Source organism: Cervus elaphus, chromosome 2 (assembly GCF_910594005.1).
Source record: "Cervus elaphus chromosome 2, mCerEla1.1, whole genome shotgun sequence".
In the NCBI taxonomy this organism is placed as follows: Eukaryota; Metazoa; Chordata; class Mammalia; order Artiodactyla; family Cervidae; genus Cervus; species Cervus elaphus.
The window spans coordinates 11,293,738-11,315,084 of NC_057816.1; the positions used below are offsets into that span (position 1 = coordinate 11,293,738).

Below are 21,347 nucleotides of genomic sequence, written 5' to 3' on the forward strand. Positions count from 1 at the left end.
ATATCCCATTTAACCTTTTCCTTGTTCTACTCTGAAAATTTGCCATAGGGTGCTTTTTTTTAAATCATGAAAAACTTTTGATGCAAAGAACCGATTCATTAGAAAACCCTGATGTTGGGAAAGATCGAAGGCAGGAGGAGAAAGGGATGACAGAGGATGAGATGGCTGGATGGCATTACTGACTCAGTGGACATGAGTTTGAGCAAGGTCCAGAAGATGGTGAAGGACAGGAAAGCCTGGCATGTTGTAGTCCATGGAGTCGCAGAGTCGGACCTGACCGAGCAACTGAAAAATGATAACAACAACGAAAGGATGGTTCTCATGCCACACCAAAATCTTGATTTTCCGGTGTAAAAAACCCTCCAACATATCTGTCCACACTCCCCGTTCAGTTAGGTCAGTTCAGCCGCACTAGTCCACACCCCCACTTCCCTTCTAGAGGAAGGATTGGAAGCTAGGGGTCAGGACCTTCACTCAGTGTCCAGAGGATCTTCGCTAGCCTCTTTCTACAGCTTCTGGGTTCTTTAAATGTACTTCCTTCCCCTTTACATCTTTAATCTGTTGTATCTTTCTTATGCTTTAGCCTCAGTTTCCTTTGTTCTCCTTCATTCTCACAGTCTAACATCTCACTCACCCACTCAAAGATCCCCATCACCCGGAGGATAAAACCCATACTCTTGAATGTGGGTTTGAACTTCAACCCACCCTAATCCACCCTGGGGCCTGGTCTTGGTTCCCCTCTTCTACACTGTCCTGTGTATCACTTGTGCTCTTGTCCAGATTATCAAGTCTTTGTCCTGAACTTATGCTGGCTTACACTTCCATACTCCCTCAGAATTCACTGTGGCCCTGCGCTTGTTTACATCAGCATAATGCAGGTAGCAGTGACATATCTCACTGCTGGAAAATGCTTTGATAATATTGACTGAAAAAAAAAAGCACAACAAAAAAGTTGAGAATCCTGTTTTATTCTACAAAATTTCTGAGGACTTCAAGCCCAGAAGCAGCCTCTCAGATAGCTCTAAGGGATTTCTCTGAAGACATAAATGAGGAGCCAGGATATACAGGAGTTTTCCAATAAAAACCAGACAGTTGGAACATCAAAAGATTACTTTTAATTAAAGGAGGCCAAATATCTCAAGTTAAGGAATTTGAGAGCATTTCAATGTATGGGAAGATGCAAGAGCCTGGCCTCATTGAAATCATTTCTTTGATATGTACCTTAGGGCTTCCCTCATAGCTCAGTTGGTAAAGAATCTGCCTGCAGGAGACCTTGGTTTGATTCCTGGGTTGGGAAGATCTCCTGGAGAAGGGAAAGGCTACCCACTCCAGTATTCTGGCCTGGAGAATTCCATGAACTTTATAGTCCATGGGGTCACAAAGAGTTGGACACAACTGAGCGACTTTCACTTCAATTCATTTAGCTATCTAGGACAAGTATCCACTTTCTTCTCATCCTGAGTCCCCTCTAGATACACAGTTGGTGGGGAAGTGGAGTGGTTTCAGTAGTTGAGGACTTGATGGAGGGCATCCTTTCGCCATCCTGAATGCCTCTGGAATGACCATTGGGAGTGGCTCTAATGTAACAGATGGATAACTGTACAATCCTTTGTTTGCTGATATGGCAGACAACACTTCATTTACAATAGTCACTGTATGAATTAGCATGTGCCCTGCCCCATGCCTCAGCAACCAGTGTGACACTGCTGATGGTGAAGCCTCTATTATTCTACATCTCTAGGAGAAGAAATCTCCAATTAGAGCCCTCAACAACTTGTGATGGACAGAGAGATTTCCTTCTTTGTCCCCAGCATGAAGCACACAGAATCCCAGGTCCCTGACCAGGGATCACAGCCCCATCCATTGCAGTGGCAGTGCAGAGACATAAACACTGGAGGATCAGAGAAATCCAAGGTTCTTATTTGTAAATTGTGCATTGCTAGTACTGCCCATACTGCTTAGACTGACTGATATATGTCCCTTAGGGCTAAGCTTGCCAGGTGACTGACAATTCCTGGAGTCCAGTACCACACCAGTGCTGCCTTCTTTGATGGGCATTCCCTCTTCCCCACCACCCACACAGAAAAGTCCTTTGATCTACTGAGATGCAACTCAGTTGCACCTCCACCAGGAAGCCTTCCTAACTTTCTACCCAAGGCAACATTAGGCATCAGCTTCCCAGGGCTCCGGGAGCATGTCTCTTACAGTCTGGTCACATTTCTTTTCTGATGTTTTGATTCCTGGACTACAAGGCCCCTACTAGCCTATGCAAACAAACAAACAAACAAACAAACAAACAAAAAACTGGCCTTCTGGGTGGACAAGCTCCCAAGGGGTCTGGATCCTGCAAAGGATCATGAATTAGGCTTCGGGCCACCTTCCCCCGGGCCCAGCATCTGTGACCCCGGCATAATCCCCACTGTGTTTCTTTATTCCAGGCTCTGTCTACACAGCAAGCATTTTCCACACTAGGCTTACAGCACCTTGAAGAAGTATTCACTAGACGAAGGAATATTTCCTTATAGATGAGATCCTTTCTCAATTTCTCCCTCCATCCCCCACCCTCTTCTCTGTATCACTTACTGGTCCCCCAAGCCTAGGACTAAGGAGTAGCTGGAATTAGCAGTCAGACAGACCTGGATTCAAATCTTGGCTCAGCTACTCACAGGCCCTGTGGCTTGCAGGGAGACACTTAACCCTCAGTTTCCTCATCTGTAAGTTGGGGACACTCTCAAGATGCCCATGAAAAGCATGTAGGAAAATGCATTCAGTGACTATGGTCTTATCGGTGGATCAGAATCTGTGCTGGGAGACTGGAGTGGCCAGGAAAGGCCTCCCTGAGGGGGAGACATTTGAGATGATGCTGAATGTTTAGAAGGAGCCAGTCATGCAAAGAACTGGGAGATCTTTCCAGACCCAGAAATAGCCATTACAAATCCCCAAGGTAATCAAGCTTAATAAATGGCTACTTTCCACCTCCATTCTTCCTTCCATACTTGGACACTGGCTAGAGATCACTCACCATAAACTCATCACATACTTCACTTGTGAAATACCAGCAATGGGCCATCTCTGTCCTCCCTAGAAGGGAGACTCTGGGGCTGTCACAGAGCTGCGTCATCTCTGAGCCCAGAGCTGTGTAGACAAGACGGTTATCACCAGGGGTATCAGGTGCCAGGGGCACCACGAGTGACTCTTCCCTTCTCCATGTTCTTATCCTCTCCCCTAAGCCCTCAGGGAACTGATAGAGCCAAGAGACAAGTAAAGGCTCTTGTCTCATTTTCCCCATGTGATCATGGGGGACCCTGACCACACTGCTCTCTGGGCAAAATCTCTTTCCTCCATTCCTTCTCCAAAGGTGGCCTGTGGCTAGCATCAGCACCTGACCCTTAAGTCTACTGGAACTCAACTCATGATCAACTGGACCCGGGAATGCCCAGCCTTGCCCTGTGAGCCTGTACTTTTTCTGTAACCAGATCCTTTAAACAAAGTCCTCAAAGAACATGATTGGTTGCATCCCCCCCACCCCACCCAACCAAGGTCTTAAAAGATCCAAGGTCTTTTTTGAGCATCAAAGAGGGAACAGTTCCTTGAAAACAGACTAGTCTCAGCCCACCCAACTTCGCTCAGCCAGGGGTTCCCTGAAGAAAGAGTAAGACACTGCATCCATTGATGATGGACGCAGAGCAGGGAGTGGTAGACCAGTTGGCACTCAGCTTGTGTGAGACAGAGGACCTTAGGAGCCTTGGCCATTGAAACTTTTCACCATTTTGGTCCTTAGGGATGAGATCAGGTGTTATAAGACAGAAGTTACCAACAGGGAAGGTTGTAGATTCCTCAGAGGAAACACGAATTGGGCTGATGAATCGCCTCTCATAAAGGAACTCTGGGAATAAGACATGCCAGGACACTTAGATACATTAGGAAGTATTTTTAAGTGCTTTGGATGACCTACCATTTTGTTGTCCAGCTTGGGGTGATGCCAACAGAGTGGAATCAAAGGGTTCCTGGGGGAGGCTGTCTCTCTCCTTGAGAACCATTAGCAGTGAGTATGGCTCTATTCCCACTGTTTCCTGAGCAGGAATTCCAGAAGGAAGAATGTGATCTCCAACAAGCTTAACTGGAAGACCCAGGTGGGTTTGGCCTTCTGTTTGTATCTTGTGGACGCATGCATCACATTTCTTCCAATATTGAAAATGTGCAATTTTAATACTGCTCTAGCCTAGCTCTTTGACGTAGACTGGCATCACCTACGATCTGAGCCATCTGGCCCACTACCTAAAGCCACTTATATGTCCCTGGGCTGCCCCTAATGTCTTCACTTTGCCATTTGACCTCTTTTCCTCTTAGCAATCTCCTCTCCAACTGAGGACAGCAATGCACATCTCATGAAGTTGCTAGGAAGACCATATTGGATCAGGAATGTCTAGCAGGGCCCCCAGCATTTACTTTCATCATGCTAATAGCAGTCTTTTCTCCAAGGTGGCAAGAATCTCCCCACTCTGAGATAGTCCATGCAGTTCAGGTTGATTTTCCAGCTAAGCCTTAAGGAAGAGATTACAGTAGAATTCTCTGTATTCTGAGAATTCTCTAAGTTCACTCCCCAAGGACACTGGTGGAGGTAAAGATTTTATCAAGAGGTTTCTATTTTTTTATCAAATCCATTTGTGGCCTAAAGGGAACAATTAGGGCAGGTCCAAGCATATATTAACTAGGAGCTCCCTGTCACCACTACATGCTAAGAACCTGCTCTTTCCTGAGTACTTGGACCCAGGAAAGAAGCATGAAGTGGCTTGGGCTCCTTGGGCTGGTGGCCCTCTCAGAGTGTGTGGTCATGTAAGTACAGGGACTGTAAGTGACATCACCTCTCTTTCTGGGTTAGGAGGTAATATGCAATCATTCTTTGACAGTTTTAAAGTTCAACCCTCACTTATTGATAAGTCCTTGCCTTGCACATCATGGGGCTCCAGGGTCTTGGGGTAGGCCTGCAGAGTTGCACAATTCTGGGGGTACCAGTCACAAAATGATCTGTGTTTAGAAGGCACTCTGGAATTCTTCAGTGCACAACCTATGCAACTGTAAGTGTGGTTCTGTGGAATAGCATTTCTCTTTCATTTGCTTCTAGCTCTCCTCTCTCCTTCCCCTCTAATTTTATGTGTATTTGTCTGTCTTTATCTCGATGTCTCTCATTTATCTCTCCATCTCTTTCAATGTCTCTGTGTGTTCATAATTCTCTGTGTTGTTTTCTTTCAGTTTTTCAATTTTGGTGCTTCTTTAGCCTCTTAATTTCCCTAATTTGTTCCCCACCTTCTAGCTTCCTCTCTCACCTCTCTCTTGTATTCAACTCTGGAGAAAGAGTGGTGGGGTAATTCTTGTCTGCTTTCCCTCTGACAAGCAGTGTGACCATAGCCAAGTCACAGACTCCCTGAATTTCAAATTCCTCTCCTGTGAAAAAGAGGATATTGATGCCCCCTTTAACTCCCTCTCAAAGCTTAAGAAAGATACAGTGTGATGGCCACAGCAAAGGCTTTCACTGTTGAGACTTCCTATATAACAGGTACATTACATCCATCATGTTACTTAACATGCAAAACATTCTACACTGGGAGTGGGGATTACTATATTCCACCTTTTTATCAAAGGGAAACCGAGACTCCAAATGGTCATATGGCTTACTCATGATTACACATGATACTTTTGAACTGTGATGTTGGAGAAGACTCTTGAGAGTCCCTTGGACTGCAAGCAGATTTGACCAATCAATCCTAAGGGAAATCAGTCCTGAATATTCACTGGAAGGACTGCTGCTGAAACTGAAGCTCCAATTCTTTGGCCACCTGATGGGAAGAACTGACTCATTGGAAAAGACCCTGATGCTGGGAAAGATTGAAGGCAGGAGGAGAAGGGGATGACAGAGGATGAGATGGTTGGATGGCATCACTGACTCAATGGACATGAGTTTGAGCCAGCTCTTGGAGTTGGTGATGGACAGGGAAGCCTGGCGTGCTACAGTCCATGGGGTTGCAAAGAGTTGGACACAACTGAGTGACTGAATTGATGATTACACAACAGAACCTGTATTCAGATGGAGGTCTCTGACATGATCTTTGCATGGCATTCTAATAAAAAGATGATGTTCATAAAAATGCCTGGAAAATATACAGTGCCATTATAATACCAGGTATGGCAGTCATACTATAACACAGACAGCTGACTGTTGCTTCTTCATTTCCTTTTCTGCATGCTTGGTGGAAAAATCCCTCTAATGAAGATGAAGACCATGCGAGAAACGCTCATGGAAAAAAACTTGTTGAACAATTTCCTAGAGGAACAAGCTTACCACCTGTCCCAGAATTCCTCTCATGACCAGAAATTCGCATCTCACCCCCTGAAGAATTTCATGGATGTGAGTACGTTGGGAGGATGGTGCTCCACAGCGCCCCCTGGTCCTCTGGCCTAGCACTGGGGCTCACCTGGAGGTGCCAGGTGGGATGCTGGGGCTGGGGCTCCTGTAGGAGGCAGAAATAGTGGGGAACAGGGACCCCATTCCCAGAGGAGAAGGCAATCTCATCCTCAACTCTTGGGCTGTGCTGACTGGGCCCAGCTTTATCAGCTGGCTAGTGAACACCCATTTCTGTGCCAAAGATATTACTTTGAGGGAGATTGTTCTTTCTGAAAGAAGTGAGCCACTGAGTTACAGATAAAGGGTGAACCATAACTGATCAAAAGATAGAGCCAACTGCACATCAAGTGTGAAACCCCAGGTAGAGAAAGTTTATCCTCTGCAGATCCAAGAATGATTACATTAAAAATGTACTGAGCCCATAAGGCACTTGAGGTCGCAATAATCTGACACTATATTCATAGCTATTGACTTTAGAAAAAGTCTTACCTCTTCTTCACGAATGCACAGGCCACCCTTAAATAGAGGCAAAGAGTAAATACATGTCAAATGGAAGGGCCACCTGTGTGGTGTATATGGGATGTGGTCTGAGTTTAGAGGGAGTGGCCCTGGGGTGACCTGGGAGGACCACATGGAGAAAGAGGCACTCAGACTGGGGCTTGAAGAGGAGGCTGCAGAGTTTCTCAATTGAAGTCACTGGACTTCCCTGGGGGTTCAGGAGTTATGGCTCTGGGCTTCCAATGCAGGAGGTGCCGCTTCAATGCCTGGTTGAGAAGCTAATATCCCACATGCTACAGGGCACAGAAAAAAAAAAAAGATCAAATGCAGACACCCTTGTGAGCAAAGCCTGTGAGCTGCAACATGACACCCAGAGGGAGATAGCAGTGTGGGAATCAAGGGGAGCCAGATCTGCACTGGCCCACTCTCTTTGGCTCCCATAGCTAGCTTATTTTGGTAACATCACCATTGGAACACCCCCTAAGGAATTTCGGGTCCTCTTTGACACCGGCTCATCTAAACTGTGGGTGCCTTCCATCAGCTGTTTCAGTCTTGCCTTTTGTGAGTACCTGCCCTTCGCCCCATCTTGTACTCACTTTCCCACCCCCTTCTCTACCCTTGGCAACTGACAGACACTTATCTCTTGTGTCTGCAGATACACACATTACCTTCAACCCTCAAGAGTTCTCCACCTTCCGGTATACAAACAAGTCCTTCAACATCATCTACGGATCTGGGAGGATGAGCGCAGATCTCAGCTATGACACTGTTCAGGTAACGTGGCAACAGAAGTGGAGTCATGGCTGGCCTTGGGAACGACCGCTGCTTACCCCTCAGGACTCTGTTCCTGGGGAGACAGCATCCTTGCTGACACACAAACTCCCAGAGTGGCTAACCCAGAGAGGGGCTTGGAGTGTGGGCTTATAGCTCCTTTGCCCATGAGCAGCTCAAGGTTCCTTTTGTTGGGATCAGGGAGAGATGAAGAAAAAGTACCCAGTTTTATATTTTCAGACTGTGCCGGGCACTTTCTTGCAAATAACTGGTTTAATCCTGCAACAACCTCACGCAGCAGGTACTACGATTAGCTCCATGATACAGATGAGGGAACTGAAGTGCAGAGAGCAAGGGCCTGGCCAAGGTCACACCTGTGGTAAGTAGTAGAGCTGGCCTGGCCAGTCATGACTCAAGCTGGTGTGGTGTGTTTGGGACAGGATAAAAGTGATCTGAGGCCCCTGGGGAAAGTCTGGGGCTTCAGGCATCCAGCCTGGGAAAGCAGGGGTCACAGATGTGGGAGGGGTCCGATAAACGGTTTCCTACTCTATTGGACTTTTGAGAATCTAATAAAAGCTATGGCCTGCCTCCTCCAAAGTACCTGAGTATTACCCCCGCACCCCCCACACAAATATCCATCCCCAAGTGCATATTTCCCAGGCAGAGTTTTCATATGAACCTGTCCAGTGACATTGTATAATGGACTTCTGTCTTCTGGGCAGATGCAGAATCCACAATGCACCTCAATGAATTCTGTCCATTTCTGTCATCAGATCATAGTGATGCCAAAGAGAAGGCTACCCTGCACTCTATTCATTTTGCCCACAAGGGGGAACCACTTGGTCCTGAGTCCAGAATGACCCACATAGACAGAAGGCATGAGGTCAACTTGACTCATTCAGATGATGTTTGCCAGAGGAGCAGCTGTTGTTAAATACACAGCCCCACACAAATGGAACCTGAATTCTTGTCCCAACTTGGTCTCCCCATCTGAGGATAAGCGAGTCCAAGGCCAGGTCTCAGTTATTCTCTGTGGTTCTAATGCCATCTGCATACCCACCTGTCTCAGCCTCACTTCCCAAACCATGATGTTGGAACACTCGTCTCTTCCACAGATCAATAACCTTGTTAGCACTGCCCAGCCATTTGGCCTGAGCTTGGAGGAGTTCGGGTTCAGTCATGTACCCTTTGATGGCACCCTCGGCTTGAGCTACCCCAGTTTCTCCACCCCAGAGATAACCCCCATCTTTGACAACCTGGAGGAACAAGGTGTCATTTCTGAGCCTCTCTTTGCCTTCTACTTGAGCACATAAGTCTGAGCTGGACAAGCTCTCTCTCCAAATTAGCTGTAAGATGCTTGCAGTTGCATGAAAAATTATAGGCCACCTTTTTCCTGACAGATAGTCTAGCCCACGGAAACTGAGAGCCCCAGGGCCACATCTGGCCCCACCACTGGTTTTTGTAAATAAAACTTTATTGAAACCCAACTCTGCTTGTGGTCTCAAGGGCTGCAGCTTGGTCCATGGGGATGGAGGGAAGAGAGAGCAATGAAAGATATCAGGAAACAGGCTGGAGGAAAAGAGAATAGGATTTTCTGAGGGACTTGATGTGGAAGAAAAGAGAAGGATGGCGGGAACATTTCCTTCCTCGCTAACATTTCACTGGGAGCCCAGGATGAGCTACACAGTTTGCAGGAGCCAGTGCAAAATGAAACTGTTGGACCCCTTGTTCAACAAGTATTAGGAATTTCAAGACAGGGTGACAGAGGTGAGGGGCCTGCTGAACGTGGGGCCTCATGGACGGTACATCATGTATGGTACAGGTCACATGCCAGAGAAGTCAACACTGGGTGCCCCTGAACCCATGCTGCTTGTGCCTTCAGGCCTCAACTTTTCTGAAAAATGACAGTTTAGATAAGGGAAATGCCAGACCCCTCCATCATGGTGTACCCTGTAGGGATCTGTGAGCACTCAGGTCACTGGAGGGGACCAGGCTCTCTTCAGAAGCCCGGTCAGTTTTCCCAGCTTTGAACCTCTTCTGTGCCACTCATTGGCTGGTGACCAACTTTGGTTGGGTTCTCAATCCTTCCGAACCTGAATTTCTGCATCTATAAAATGGGGACTCTAGTAGTGCCTCTGATGGGTGGACAAGCCCAGCCCACACACAGTGCCTGGCATTTCTCTCCTCCAAAGAGCCCCCTATCTTCCTTCTTGTGACAGCCAGAAGGAGAGTAGCAGTGTGGTGATGTTTGGTGGAGTGGACAATGCCTACTACAATGGAGAGCTCAACTGGGTACCGGTGACCAAAGCTTGGTACTGGCAGATCACCATGGACAGGTAAGCCTCTCCCTTTGAGGATCACCCCAAGTGATGCTCCCACACATGCACAAGGATACATGCAGACACAAATGTACTCTCAGATACTCTGTCAAATACACAAATATACACTCCACCCCCACAGATCCACATAAACACACAGAGAGACACATAAACACACACATAGGCACAAATATAAACACACACAAGCAGACAGATACACACAGATACACACACAGAGACATATACAAACACACACACAAACACAGATACACAAACACAGATACACACCCATGGGTTTATAATCACCGCAGCCTCCTGCAGAGACTTCTGTCCAGGTCCTGAGATGATCCAGAGAGAACTGGGCAGCCCGAGCAGGGCTGCACCCACTGTGCTGTGAGGCAGGGAGCATGGCTTGAGGACCCTAAAGTGCAGTGAACAGAGGATCACAAGAGTTTCGTCATAGGGTTGTGATAAGATGACCAACTGTCCAGGGTTACTGGGACCAAGCGAGTTCTCAGCACATAGAACAGACAGTTAAAAAACAGAGAAAGTCCTGAAAAAATGGGGAAAGCTGGTCTCCTTTGGGAGAAGTTACCCACTAGTGGAGACAGGTTGACTGCAGTTTTGAGGCCTGAGAGCAACTCATAAAGAGAGATATCCCACATAACCACAGCTCCTCACCCCCATAGTGGGCACACAGTGGGGCAAGGGCTGTGACAGAGAGTCAGGAAGCTGGGTTCCAGAAGCGGCAGAGAACAAGGGGCAATAATTGACGAGATTCTATGTGATAGCCTCAGAGGAAAACTGAGCTGTCCTTTGGACGTCCTCTGGGCTAGCTTGGGCATCCCCTGGCCAGGGCCTCAGTGTCTGAGCCTGGTGAGGGGCCAGTGCTTGGAGACAATCTCTCCTAGGGAGCCCGTGTCTCCCCACCTACCACTCTGAGAATCTGATGCTCCAGGGAACCTCCATTTTCACTATGTTGGTTGACCCATCATTGGTCAGAAACCAGATACAGATCTCTGGGTGTTCCTCATTCATTTTTTCAATTATTTATTTATTTCTTCAATAAACATTGTGCATCCACTGTGTGCCAGGCACTCTAGTGAGGCAATGAGGATAAAACTTGCCCTAACATCTCATAAGGCATATGTACATGAAACGACTCACAGACTTAGTGAATCACCACTTTGGTACATGCTAGACATGAGGAAGGGTCTAGAGACAGTGACCAAGACAGGAGACTAATCCAGTCCAGGGGAAAGACTTCGCTGAAAATGTGGCAATTAAGCTGGAACCTGGAAAACGAGGAGAAGTTAGCTAGACAAAGGGGATGGTGGTCTTCTAGGAAGGGCGACGAGAACCTGTCATGGCCCTGAGGAGTGAAAGGGCCTGGAAGATTCAAGTACTGCTTTCAAAGATGTCAAAGAAGGTGACATGACAAAGAGCAAAGGAAAACAGAGTCAGGACTAGAGCTGAAGCCCCAGCTGTTCAGGAGACTTTCAAGGAGGGGACAGTCGTGGGGGAGACTCAGAGTGACGCTGGTGCACTCTTTGTCCCACTGTCTCCCAGTGAATGGGATGGTGATTGGTTGTTCCAGCGGATGTCAAGTCCTTGTGGACACCAGGACCTCTTTGCTGATTGGCCCAAGTAAAGTGGTCCCCAACATCCAGAAGCTCATCGATGCTATCGCCTCCAAGGATCATGAGGTGAAGGGTCAAGCCACTGGGTCACTCCTGGTCTCCTTGCACACCAAGGATCAGCAGGGCCAACCTCCCTCCCTCTTTCTCTTACAGCATGTGGTTTCATATAAGAGCATTGGGGCCCTGCCTCCTGTCATCTTCATGATCGACAGCACTGACTACCCTGTGCCCCCTCAAGTCTATATGTGGCAGGTGAGGGGCCAATCCTTTGGGCTGGCTTTCAAATCTGGGACTTGCAGGAACCCTCCTTGGGCTGCTGCTGGTAGGAGGGCGTCCTCTGCCTTCCTCCCAGTCAAGTCACAGGCCAAGTCACACCATTGCAGATGCTGCTTAGCCCATGTGGCTGGGCCAGTGCCTCCCACAAAACCAACCACTTGAGAGTAAAGGCCTCTGGCACAGAGTAAAGAGAGTGAAGTCTGGCACATCTATCCTTTGGAAAGAAATGTGGAGACACCACCCCATGCTGGCATGATGCCTGGCATAAGGAGAAGGGAATGCTAAGGTCCTTTGCCCTCAAAAGGCTTCAGTTCAACCAGAGCCTTCAAATGGATAAACCTGGAAAGTCAGCTCTAGCAATCTGTGAAATAGGCCATGTGACAAGGAGGATGGCTGGGGACAGCCCCAGTGTGCTGTCCCACCATGGGGGTTGACAGTCTCCTTTCCTTCTCACAGTTGTTCTGGTTTGGATGTTAACCTACACGGTTACCCCAGCTCTCGGCTACAACTTCCCCTTGCTAAGACCCGGTCCCCCCTCTGTGAGCTGGGGTTACCTGACCTCTCTGTGGGGAAGGTAGGATGCTAAGGTGGATAAAGGAGCATAGTGATTGCACAGCCCTGGCACAGGGTTAAGATTTAATGTCAGCTCCCTATGGAAGTTCAGGGCAGGCTGGCAGACTCAAAGAAGGCTTTGAGGAAAAGAGGGAATTTCAGTAATTCTAAACTCCCAGCCTCATGGAGGCATAAGGAGGCCTGCTTGGGTTGAGGTGACGCTATACTGGATTCCACGCACATGGCACCCCCTGGGGTTGTGCAAAGGGATACTGGGGCCACATTAGGGGTGATGAGGTCCACAAATGAGGGGAGCATCAGGGTAAGTCAACCAACCCAACCTGGAGTGGCCTTGGAGGGTAAGGGTATGTCCAGGAAGGCTTCCTAAGGGCCTGAGTGCAGTATAAAGAACAAGTTGTGGGCACTGCTATATTTAAGATGGATAAACAACAACGACCTATTGTGTAGCCCTGGAACTCTGCTCGATGTTATGTGGCAGCCTGGATGGGGAACCTTGGAGAGAACAGCTATATGTATATGTATGGCTGATTCCTTGTACTGTCCACCTGAAGCTCATGATATTGTTATTTGGCTATAAAATAACAATATAAAATCAAATTTTATTTTCTCATCACCTGAGGACGTGGGGTACACCCAACAACAAGAAGGACCAAGACATGTGGTTGCCATGAGGCAGGGGGATATGGGAAAGGAGGATTGGGAGTTTGGGTTTATTAAATGAAACCTAATATAGAGGATGGATGAACAACAAAGTATTAAAATAAAAAATGTTTAAGAAGAGAATAGTTTGTGGTGAAGAGAGAGAAAACAGGCATTCTCTGCAGAGAAAACTGTGAGTGGAGGTGAGAAGGGAAGAAACAGCAGAGCGTGAGGGGACCTACAGGACACTCTTGGTCTTTAAAAAAAATGATTGATGTATTGTTGATTTTTTAGTGCTGCATTAAGTTCTGCTGCAAAGCGAAGTGACTCAGTTATACATATACAAATATTTATATATATGTATTTTTCATATTGTTTTCCATTGCAGTTTATCACAGGGTATTGCATATAGTTCCCATTGTTATACAGTAATACTTTGTTCTTTATCCATCCTCTATATTAATTTTCATTTAAAAATCCCAAACTCCCAATCCTCCTTTCCTCATGGCAACCACATGTCTTGGCCCTTCTTGTTCTTGGCTGTACCCCACTTCCTCAGGTGCTGAGAGAACCACTTGATTCTTACCGAAGGAGGGAAATGAAACCAAAAAATATGCCAGGGCTGGATATTGATAGGGGTGGCAGGTAGTGGCCCAGGGTGACTGATGTGTGTTTCAGTCTCCCCAGAGTTCTCAGAACGTCTGTATTAGCAGCATTTGAGGGGGCACAGAGGACTTGGACTCCACAGAGACCTGGATCCCAGGTGACATCTTCCTGAGGCTGTATTTCTCAGATTTTGATTGGGGAAACAACAGGGTTGGCCTGGCTCTTGCAGTGTAAATGCTGTGGCTGCTTCAGGAATTAATCAGGCCTACTCTAAACACACATTCTCTCAACTCAGTGCACACCTGCCAAGGATGCTGGTGAACTGTGTTTGAAGCTCTGCAAGCCCTATTCTCAGTAAAGAATAAAGGGTTCATCTCAATGATGCTGATATGAATGGGTGCCTCTCCTTGGGTAGCAGAGGTGGATCATACCTGGGCAGGACCTAGAATCAAGTCTGAACTACTAGTGAGAGGAGCCCAACTCCAAATGACTTCAAGGAAAGGGGAGGCTTATTGGAAGGATACTGGGGATCTGGGATCTGGGACACGGGAACCAGAACAGATCCAAAGATCTCCGGGACTGGACCCAAGAAATCAGAAGCCATCAGCTCACAGTTTGACACCCTCACTCTTTCTCTTCTCTCTTTGATTCTCTTAGCCTGACAACTTTCTTCCCTCAGGCTTCTACACCTATTGAAGGACTGCAGCTGCCTGCCCCAGGGCTTTATATCTCTAAAGCATCTAGTCAGTGAGGAAAGAAACTCAGAAGGCATCAAGGCTCCAGGGAGGGATCTGATTGACCCAACTCAGATCTTGAGTCCAGTTCTGGACCAACTGTGTTGGTAGGGGCATGGGGTCCTATAGTTGGCCCTACATGGTCGTGTGGCCCTGACCCTGCACCAACTGTGATTGAGATTTACTCCAGAATCATGTGGCTAGAGATAGAGAGGCAGCCACAGAGGAAGTGTCAGGGGGAGGTTCTAGACCGTGGTAGAGTTTATGGCTGCCCCACCAACTACACCACCTCCTCATTCAGAGAGATGGTAAGGGGTAATGAAATTAGACTGTATTCTTGCCATTCTGGAGGAACATTGGCAGTGGCCTTCTGCTGCAGGGAGATCTGGGTATGGCCCTTTACACCGAGATGGTTCCCTTCCGTCTCTCCACCCCAGCCACCAGCTCTCTTCTGCCCACACCTGCTTTTCCTTTCCAGTGCCACCTTGCAAGTGACAGCCCCATGTGGATTCCTGAGCCACCCCCCTCCTCCAGGGTCCAGCAAGCTCCTTCCTTCTACCTCCAGTGATGCTGGGGAGGATGCCATTCATGTAAATGGGGGAATCCAGGGTGCACAGAGCCCTCAGCCTCTCTGAGCTTCCTTCATGGGGAAAGCCACAAACCATCTGGTTCAAGCTGCCATGGTTTGCCAGTTTTGGAGTAGAAGTACCACTTCTTCCCATTTGGAGACCCTAGGCAGAGGCCCGGGCTGGGGACAGCAGGGTTAGAGTCAGATCCAGAATAGAGAAAGAGCAGGAAAGACTAAATAAGGTGGAAAACACAGTCATCTTTTCATTCAGTACAAATTTACTAAGCACCTACTACGTGCTAGGTGCTGTGGTGGACCCCAGGGATAGAGAGCTGGGCTAGGAGCTCACCTACAAGTCATGGAGACAGATAAAGAGACAACTCCCAACTGGGAGAGCCAGATGGAGAAAATGAAAATAGTGTGGATGGGAGGCCAGAGGAGTAAAGGGCTTCCTCTTGAGGGAGACAAGGAAAGCTGGCATAGGGCGAGGTGCTGACTTTAGGCTTGTCACCCTGACCCTGAAACACACCCCTAAACCCTGAAGTTACTATCTGTGTGTAGCTTGGCCGTATGTCCATGGGTACATGTGCCTGGACACTTTGGGATGGTCCTGGATTATGATCGACTTGCGGGGAGTGAAAGAGGTCCAGTTGCGGAGCTGATAAACAAGGAAAAGGTGAGAGCAGAATCAGTTATTTTTCTTTAACAGTAAATACCATGAACCAGGCTTAATGGAGAGGCAAGTGAACAGTTTGTCAAACTCATTCTCCAAGTTTTCTCCGTGGAACCACAAGCAACGGTGCTGTTGGTGAGAAACCACCAATAGGAGCAAGAATAACAGTTCTGGTTAATTACAGATGCTAGCTCACTGTCTTTGCATGAGCCTCGGGAAGGCATGACCCCCATGGTACAGAGGTAAGATGTCTCCTATCTTCTGGCTCCAACACTTGTGACAGATATGCAGCCACCCTCAAGAAATATACTTTGATTAAATGAATGGAAGAGTTAGTAGACGCACTTGAACACACTGCTGCATCCATGTCAGGAGACATGCATGGTCTCAGCATGGCTACCACCATGATATCACCTGGAAAAATCACCCTAGATCAGCCTAAGCCTGGGGCTGAAGCTGGTACCTGTTAATGTACTCCTTACTCATGAGGCTCTATATTTGTAGCCTGTGCCACCAACATGAGGATAAATCTGATCTTTAAAGCAACAGTCTTACTCCACCTTCCTTCCACTTTTATCCATTCCAAATTGTAGACCAAAGATTTATGGCCTTCAGTGATAGAAAAGGTAGGAAAAACAGGAAAGAGGAAGATCTTGAACCTTTCTTGTAAGAGTGCAAATTAGTACAGTCTTGGGTGATGATGATTTGTCCTAAATATAAGTACTGTTTTTTGTCCCAGGAAATTTGCTTGTAAGATTTATGTAAAGCTATGATCAGAAGCACCCACAAACATAAAGAGGTAAGGATGAAGTCCTCAGAGTCTCTAACAAAAGTGAAAATCTGAGACATCCCAAAGTCCATTCAACATAAAGTGTCCACAGCACAGAAGGCCATCAAGCAGCCAACTGCCTGAAAATAGTATTCAATGTTAAGAGAAATCCTTCCAATAGGACATTGAGAGAAAAGAACAGAATATAAAACAGCATGATCCCAGGCTTGCAGAGCACGTGGAAAACAGTGAAGCATCCTCGCCAGGCATGTGCATCCTGGATTTTGTGCCTTGATTCAGATCCCAGGACAGAAGTCAGAGGGTCAGGCTCAGGTAACAGCAAGGCGATCATGGGAGCCACTGCAGACCCGTGGGGCTGAGACAGGGTGGGGAGGGCTGGGAAGTGGGGAGGCAGCCACAGGTACAGAGACAACAGCTCTCTGGTGGGGGTGATACATCCTGCTCTAAGGGGATCAGACTGGACCTGAGACGGGAAAGGAACAGGTGTTGATCTGTGTTCCCTCCACAGAGACAACATATCACTGTTTCCTCACCTAGGATCTAGTGGAAGATAACTGAAACCCTAACTGAGCAGGCACTCCTGTTTTCTTGGCTCTAGCAGGAGCTAAAGCACTGGCTCTGATTACTCCCCTCCTCACCCTTACCAGCCACCCTTTCCTTGACAACTACTTCAAGCCTAAAATCACACTGCAAAGAGAGTTGTAAAGGCCTTTGGTTTCTTGTCAGTTTACCTTATCTCCTAGGGTAGCACAATAAACTGTTACCATGACAACCTGCACAGTTCAATCTCTCTGTATTAGAGGGGACTAACCCCATTCCGCCTTTCATGTCAAAAACACCTGATGTTGGCCTTAGAAACCTTTCTAAGCCTGCTGTTTAGTGAGAAAATATGTGTTGATCTGATGAACATTCTTTCCCCAGGATGATATCAGTTGTGAAATCAAGTAGCCAGACATTCAGTCACCTAACTTCCCTCAGGACTTGAGGAGCAAATCACCAAGCATGCATCTCTTATTTGCCTCAAAACACCTTCAAAGTGACCTGCCCCACAAGTTGCAAAGTTGCTAAGTATACTCCAGAAAGGATACTTTTCCAGTTTTCTTTATCTTTACAAATTTCTTGGGTTGGGTTCACAGTTAGAGATCTCTCCACATCTCCCAGTGCTAAATAGTTTACACAGCATGAAAGGTAGGGGAAAGAGCTTAGTGCTTGAGAATCTGATGAAAAAGAAAGTTAAAGTGTTAGTCGCTCAGTCACCATGCCCTACATGGTTAGTATGGTACAGTCTTATTATTATTATTTTGTTGGGTTTAGTGAATACATTTGTATTTTAAATTTCTCTTATTTTTTATTTTATAAATTTATTCCTAAATAAGTTAAATTTATTTAAATCACCTAAACTGTACAAGCACAAAATTGTGATTACAAACACGCTTTTTGATAGATTTTGAACTTTTATTCTTAATTTTCTTCTTTCCTTCTTCCTTTTTTTTCCATCTACACAATGTTTTTATTTTTATTCAACTATAAGCAAACAGCAGAATTAACACAACATCCAGAATGATTTTTTTTTTTTTTTACACCAAAGAGTGATCAAGTTAACAAGCACAGACTTTCAGATTTCTGGATAACCTCTTACCCAGAACTGCTGCTTATCTGGATGGCCAGGCTTTAACAGCAAAGTGACTTCCTCTCTGTAGCTTTTTCTGGTATTGCTCTTTAAAGGAGCCAGAGTGGGACACTGATACCCAGTAACCAGCCTGAGGCATTGGAAGTTAGTGGGCATGCTGGTTCTCGTTGTCTTGGTGAGACAGGGCTGTGAAAACACATGCCATTAGGTGCCTTCATACACAGTTCTGTGCTTGGGCTCACAAAAGGCAGAGGCAGTCAATCTCTTCTTTGTTTTCAACCTCCCTTAAAGATTCTTTGAGGCTCTGTTCTAATATTGCAAGCCTGCAATATTACCAGAATTTTTTTTTTCTTCTTTAAAATCTGAGTTGTCGTTCTCACATTAACATTTTGATAAACTCCTTCACAGTAGCAAAGTAACCCCCAACAAAACAGAGTTCAAGTTGGATCAAAACATAAACCCCCTAGAATTATACAGGGCAGGCAGAATGAAAGAAAAGTCACCCTAAACCTAAATCTGACAGCTGAGGACTCAGGCAAGAAGTGGCGGGGTAGGGGGATGGGTTGGCGGGGGCGGGGCGGGCGGATGTAGGCAGAAATCTACATGCATCATTAAAGGGAAACACTGTTTGGGAACTCTCGGATGGTGTCCCACTCCTCTACTTCTCAGACAGCTGTTCGTAGAGCTTGGGCACATAATCATCCCATTTGGCCTGGTGACAAGTACTGGTCACTGGGGTCCCCGAGGTCATACTTTTTGCAGAAAAAGGCCACCTTGAATTTGCCACAATGGTCCCTAGATTGGTTGCTGAGAATGCGCTTGTCAAACTTCAGTGGTCTTTCCTGCTCATAAACCAGCCAGATGTAACAGCGCAGGCCTGTGCCCTTGGGAGGCCCAGAGCCCAAATAATCTGAGAGGACCGTGCCACTGCTGATGTCATTGCCCTTCATGTTGACCACCAGAAAGTGGTGCCATTCCCTGTGTTTGGGGGTCCTGCCTGCTGGGCGCATCCAGATCTGTTAAGACCAAGGTGTACAATTTACCTGAATCAAGCCTGTCCCATGCATTGCCGGTGGGCAGGTTCTTAACCTGGGTGGGTGTCAGCACTCTGGCCCGGTCATTGACCTCTGCCCAGCCGTATGTGACTTGCAGCAGGTGCTGTAGCCTCTAATCCACTCCCTTCAGGCTCAAGGGCCCAGGCCACTTGCTGAGGTCCCCTGGCATCACAGAGCTGAGAGGGTCGGACAGCAGGGAAAGAGGCTGGTGGACTCCCGAAGTGGGGCAGCATAGGTTCCCAGTGGTCTGCCTTTCCTTCTTTCCTTTCTTGTTTTCCCCATATATTTACAGTCTAGCATATGTCCTCTCTTTTGATCTTATCTGAATCTGTATCTACAGGCCAAAAGAGATGGAGGAACAGCATGGGAAGAAGCAAAGAACAAATCACAGGGACACGAATGAAGGGTGGTTGCCCTTGTTACTCATCATGAATATTCTGTAGTAGGATCACTTCCCCTACCCTTTTGTGTACCCACTACCCCCAGGTTTGCCATGACTATGGAAGTTACTTTGGCCAGTGGAATTTGGTAGAGGTGATATGTCACTTCCAAGTGAAGTGTTTGGAATCAGATCTTAATTTGCCTCACACTCCCTTCCTTTGTATCCAGAAGGAGCCTCCATCCACTTTGCTTCCTGAAAAGGTGTGATGAGGAATGCCCTCTGTCCACCAAAGTCAGATGTGAGTGAGAAATAAAGCTTAGTTATGCTGAGACTTTCAGATTTGGGGGTTTTATGTCTTCATAGTGTAAGTCACCTTCTCTTCACTGAATCAGGAGGGTATAACAGGCATTCCTATTTGTCTCATTCATTTGGTAACTAAAACCCCAGTTTAGGGCCACTCAGCTAAAAAGTTCATTTCCTAGCCTTTCTTTCACCTAAAAATGCCTCTGTGGCTTCATTGCAACCAGTGAGAAATGAGTGAAAATAATTTTATAAATTTTGATTATGCTTTTTAAGGAAAGGGACATATCCTGCTTCCCCTTCTCTGGAACGCAGATATAATGACAGGAGCTGGAGCAGTCATGTTAGGCCAGAGGTGAATATCACATGTTGAAGATGACTATCCACAAGAAAAACCGGGGTTCCTATCACTGGGGGCTGACTGGAACTATTATTGCATGAAAATGTATTGCATTTAAGACAAGATTATTTAGACTTTGATTACAGCCAGTTGAGCTTGTAACCTAACTCTCACAACCCAATAACAAGTCTGTGTGTTAGCCTTGTTTTGACATTAGAGTCTGGTGGATAGAGACAAGACCTACTCATGCGGACTTGCAAGAGAGTCAAGTTAGAGCTCTGCCCTCTGGAAGCTGTGGTCTAGTGTGGGTTTTAGAAACTCAAGCAAGAACAAAGCCATATGGCAGGGACAGATGCTGTAGGAATATTTTTGAGGGGAACCTATATCAGTCCTGGTGTCAAGGAATTGCCTGATTAGGGAACCATCATAGGTCAGCCTCCCCAGAAGTAGCCTGTGACTCAAGGTATCGTATACAAGTGATTTATTTCAAAGTTCCTCCCAGAAGGACTTCCCTGATGGTCCAGTGGTTACCGATCTGCCTTCTGCTTCAGGAGACATGTTGGACCTCTGGTTTGGGAAGATTTCATATTTTGAGAGCTACTAAGCCTATGGGCCACAAGAACTGAGACCTCAGGCCATAGATCCCATGATCTGCAACGAGAGAAGCCATTGCAATGAGAAGCCCACTTACCATATCTAGAGAGTAGTCCCCACCCTCTGAAACTAGAGAATGCCTGTGCAGCAAGGAAGAGTCAGAACAGTTAGTTTTTTTTTTTTTTTTTTTAAAAGGCCTTCCAGAGAAACCAGTGAGGACACAGCAGAATCAGGACAGGAAAAGGGATGAAACTAGCTTGAGTGTGATTTCATGCAAGTCTTGGGGAGGGAAGCTGAATCCTGTTCCCACAGGAAACTCTGGAACATAAGTTTGCCTCAAAAGTATCCCAGCCCAAGGCTAGAGAGTTGGGCTTTCACACTCCCATCAGCACCTACATCTCAGCCTTTAACTAATGACCACCTGGTGTCTATGAGCCCCTGCATTAGGTCCTCCAAAAATAAGTCAAACGGGCCCATTAGAAGCCAAAGCACACCAAAGCCAGGGAAACACAATCTCAGATAATGTAGAGGCGTCCTGCACCTGCTCTGCCCTCTCC

At 46.8% G+C, this 21,347-nt stretch overlaps 2 pseudogenes; one reads left to right on the forward strand and one right to left on the reverse strand.

Moving 5' to 3' along the window:
* Nucleotides 1–4,765: 4,765 nt before the first annotated feature.
* Nucleotides 4,766–13,958, forward strand: LOC122704718 (annotated as a pseudogene).
* Nucleotides 13,959–18,777: 4,819 nt separating this feature from the next.
* On the reverse strand, nt 18,778–19,343 carry LOC122704726 (annotated as a pseudogene).
* Between the last annotated feature and the right edge of the window lie 2,004 nt (nt 19,344–21,347).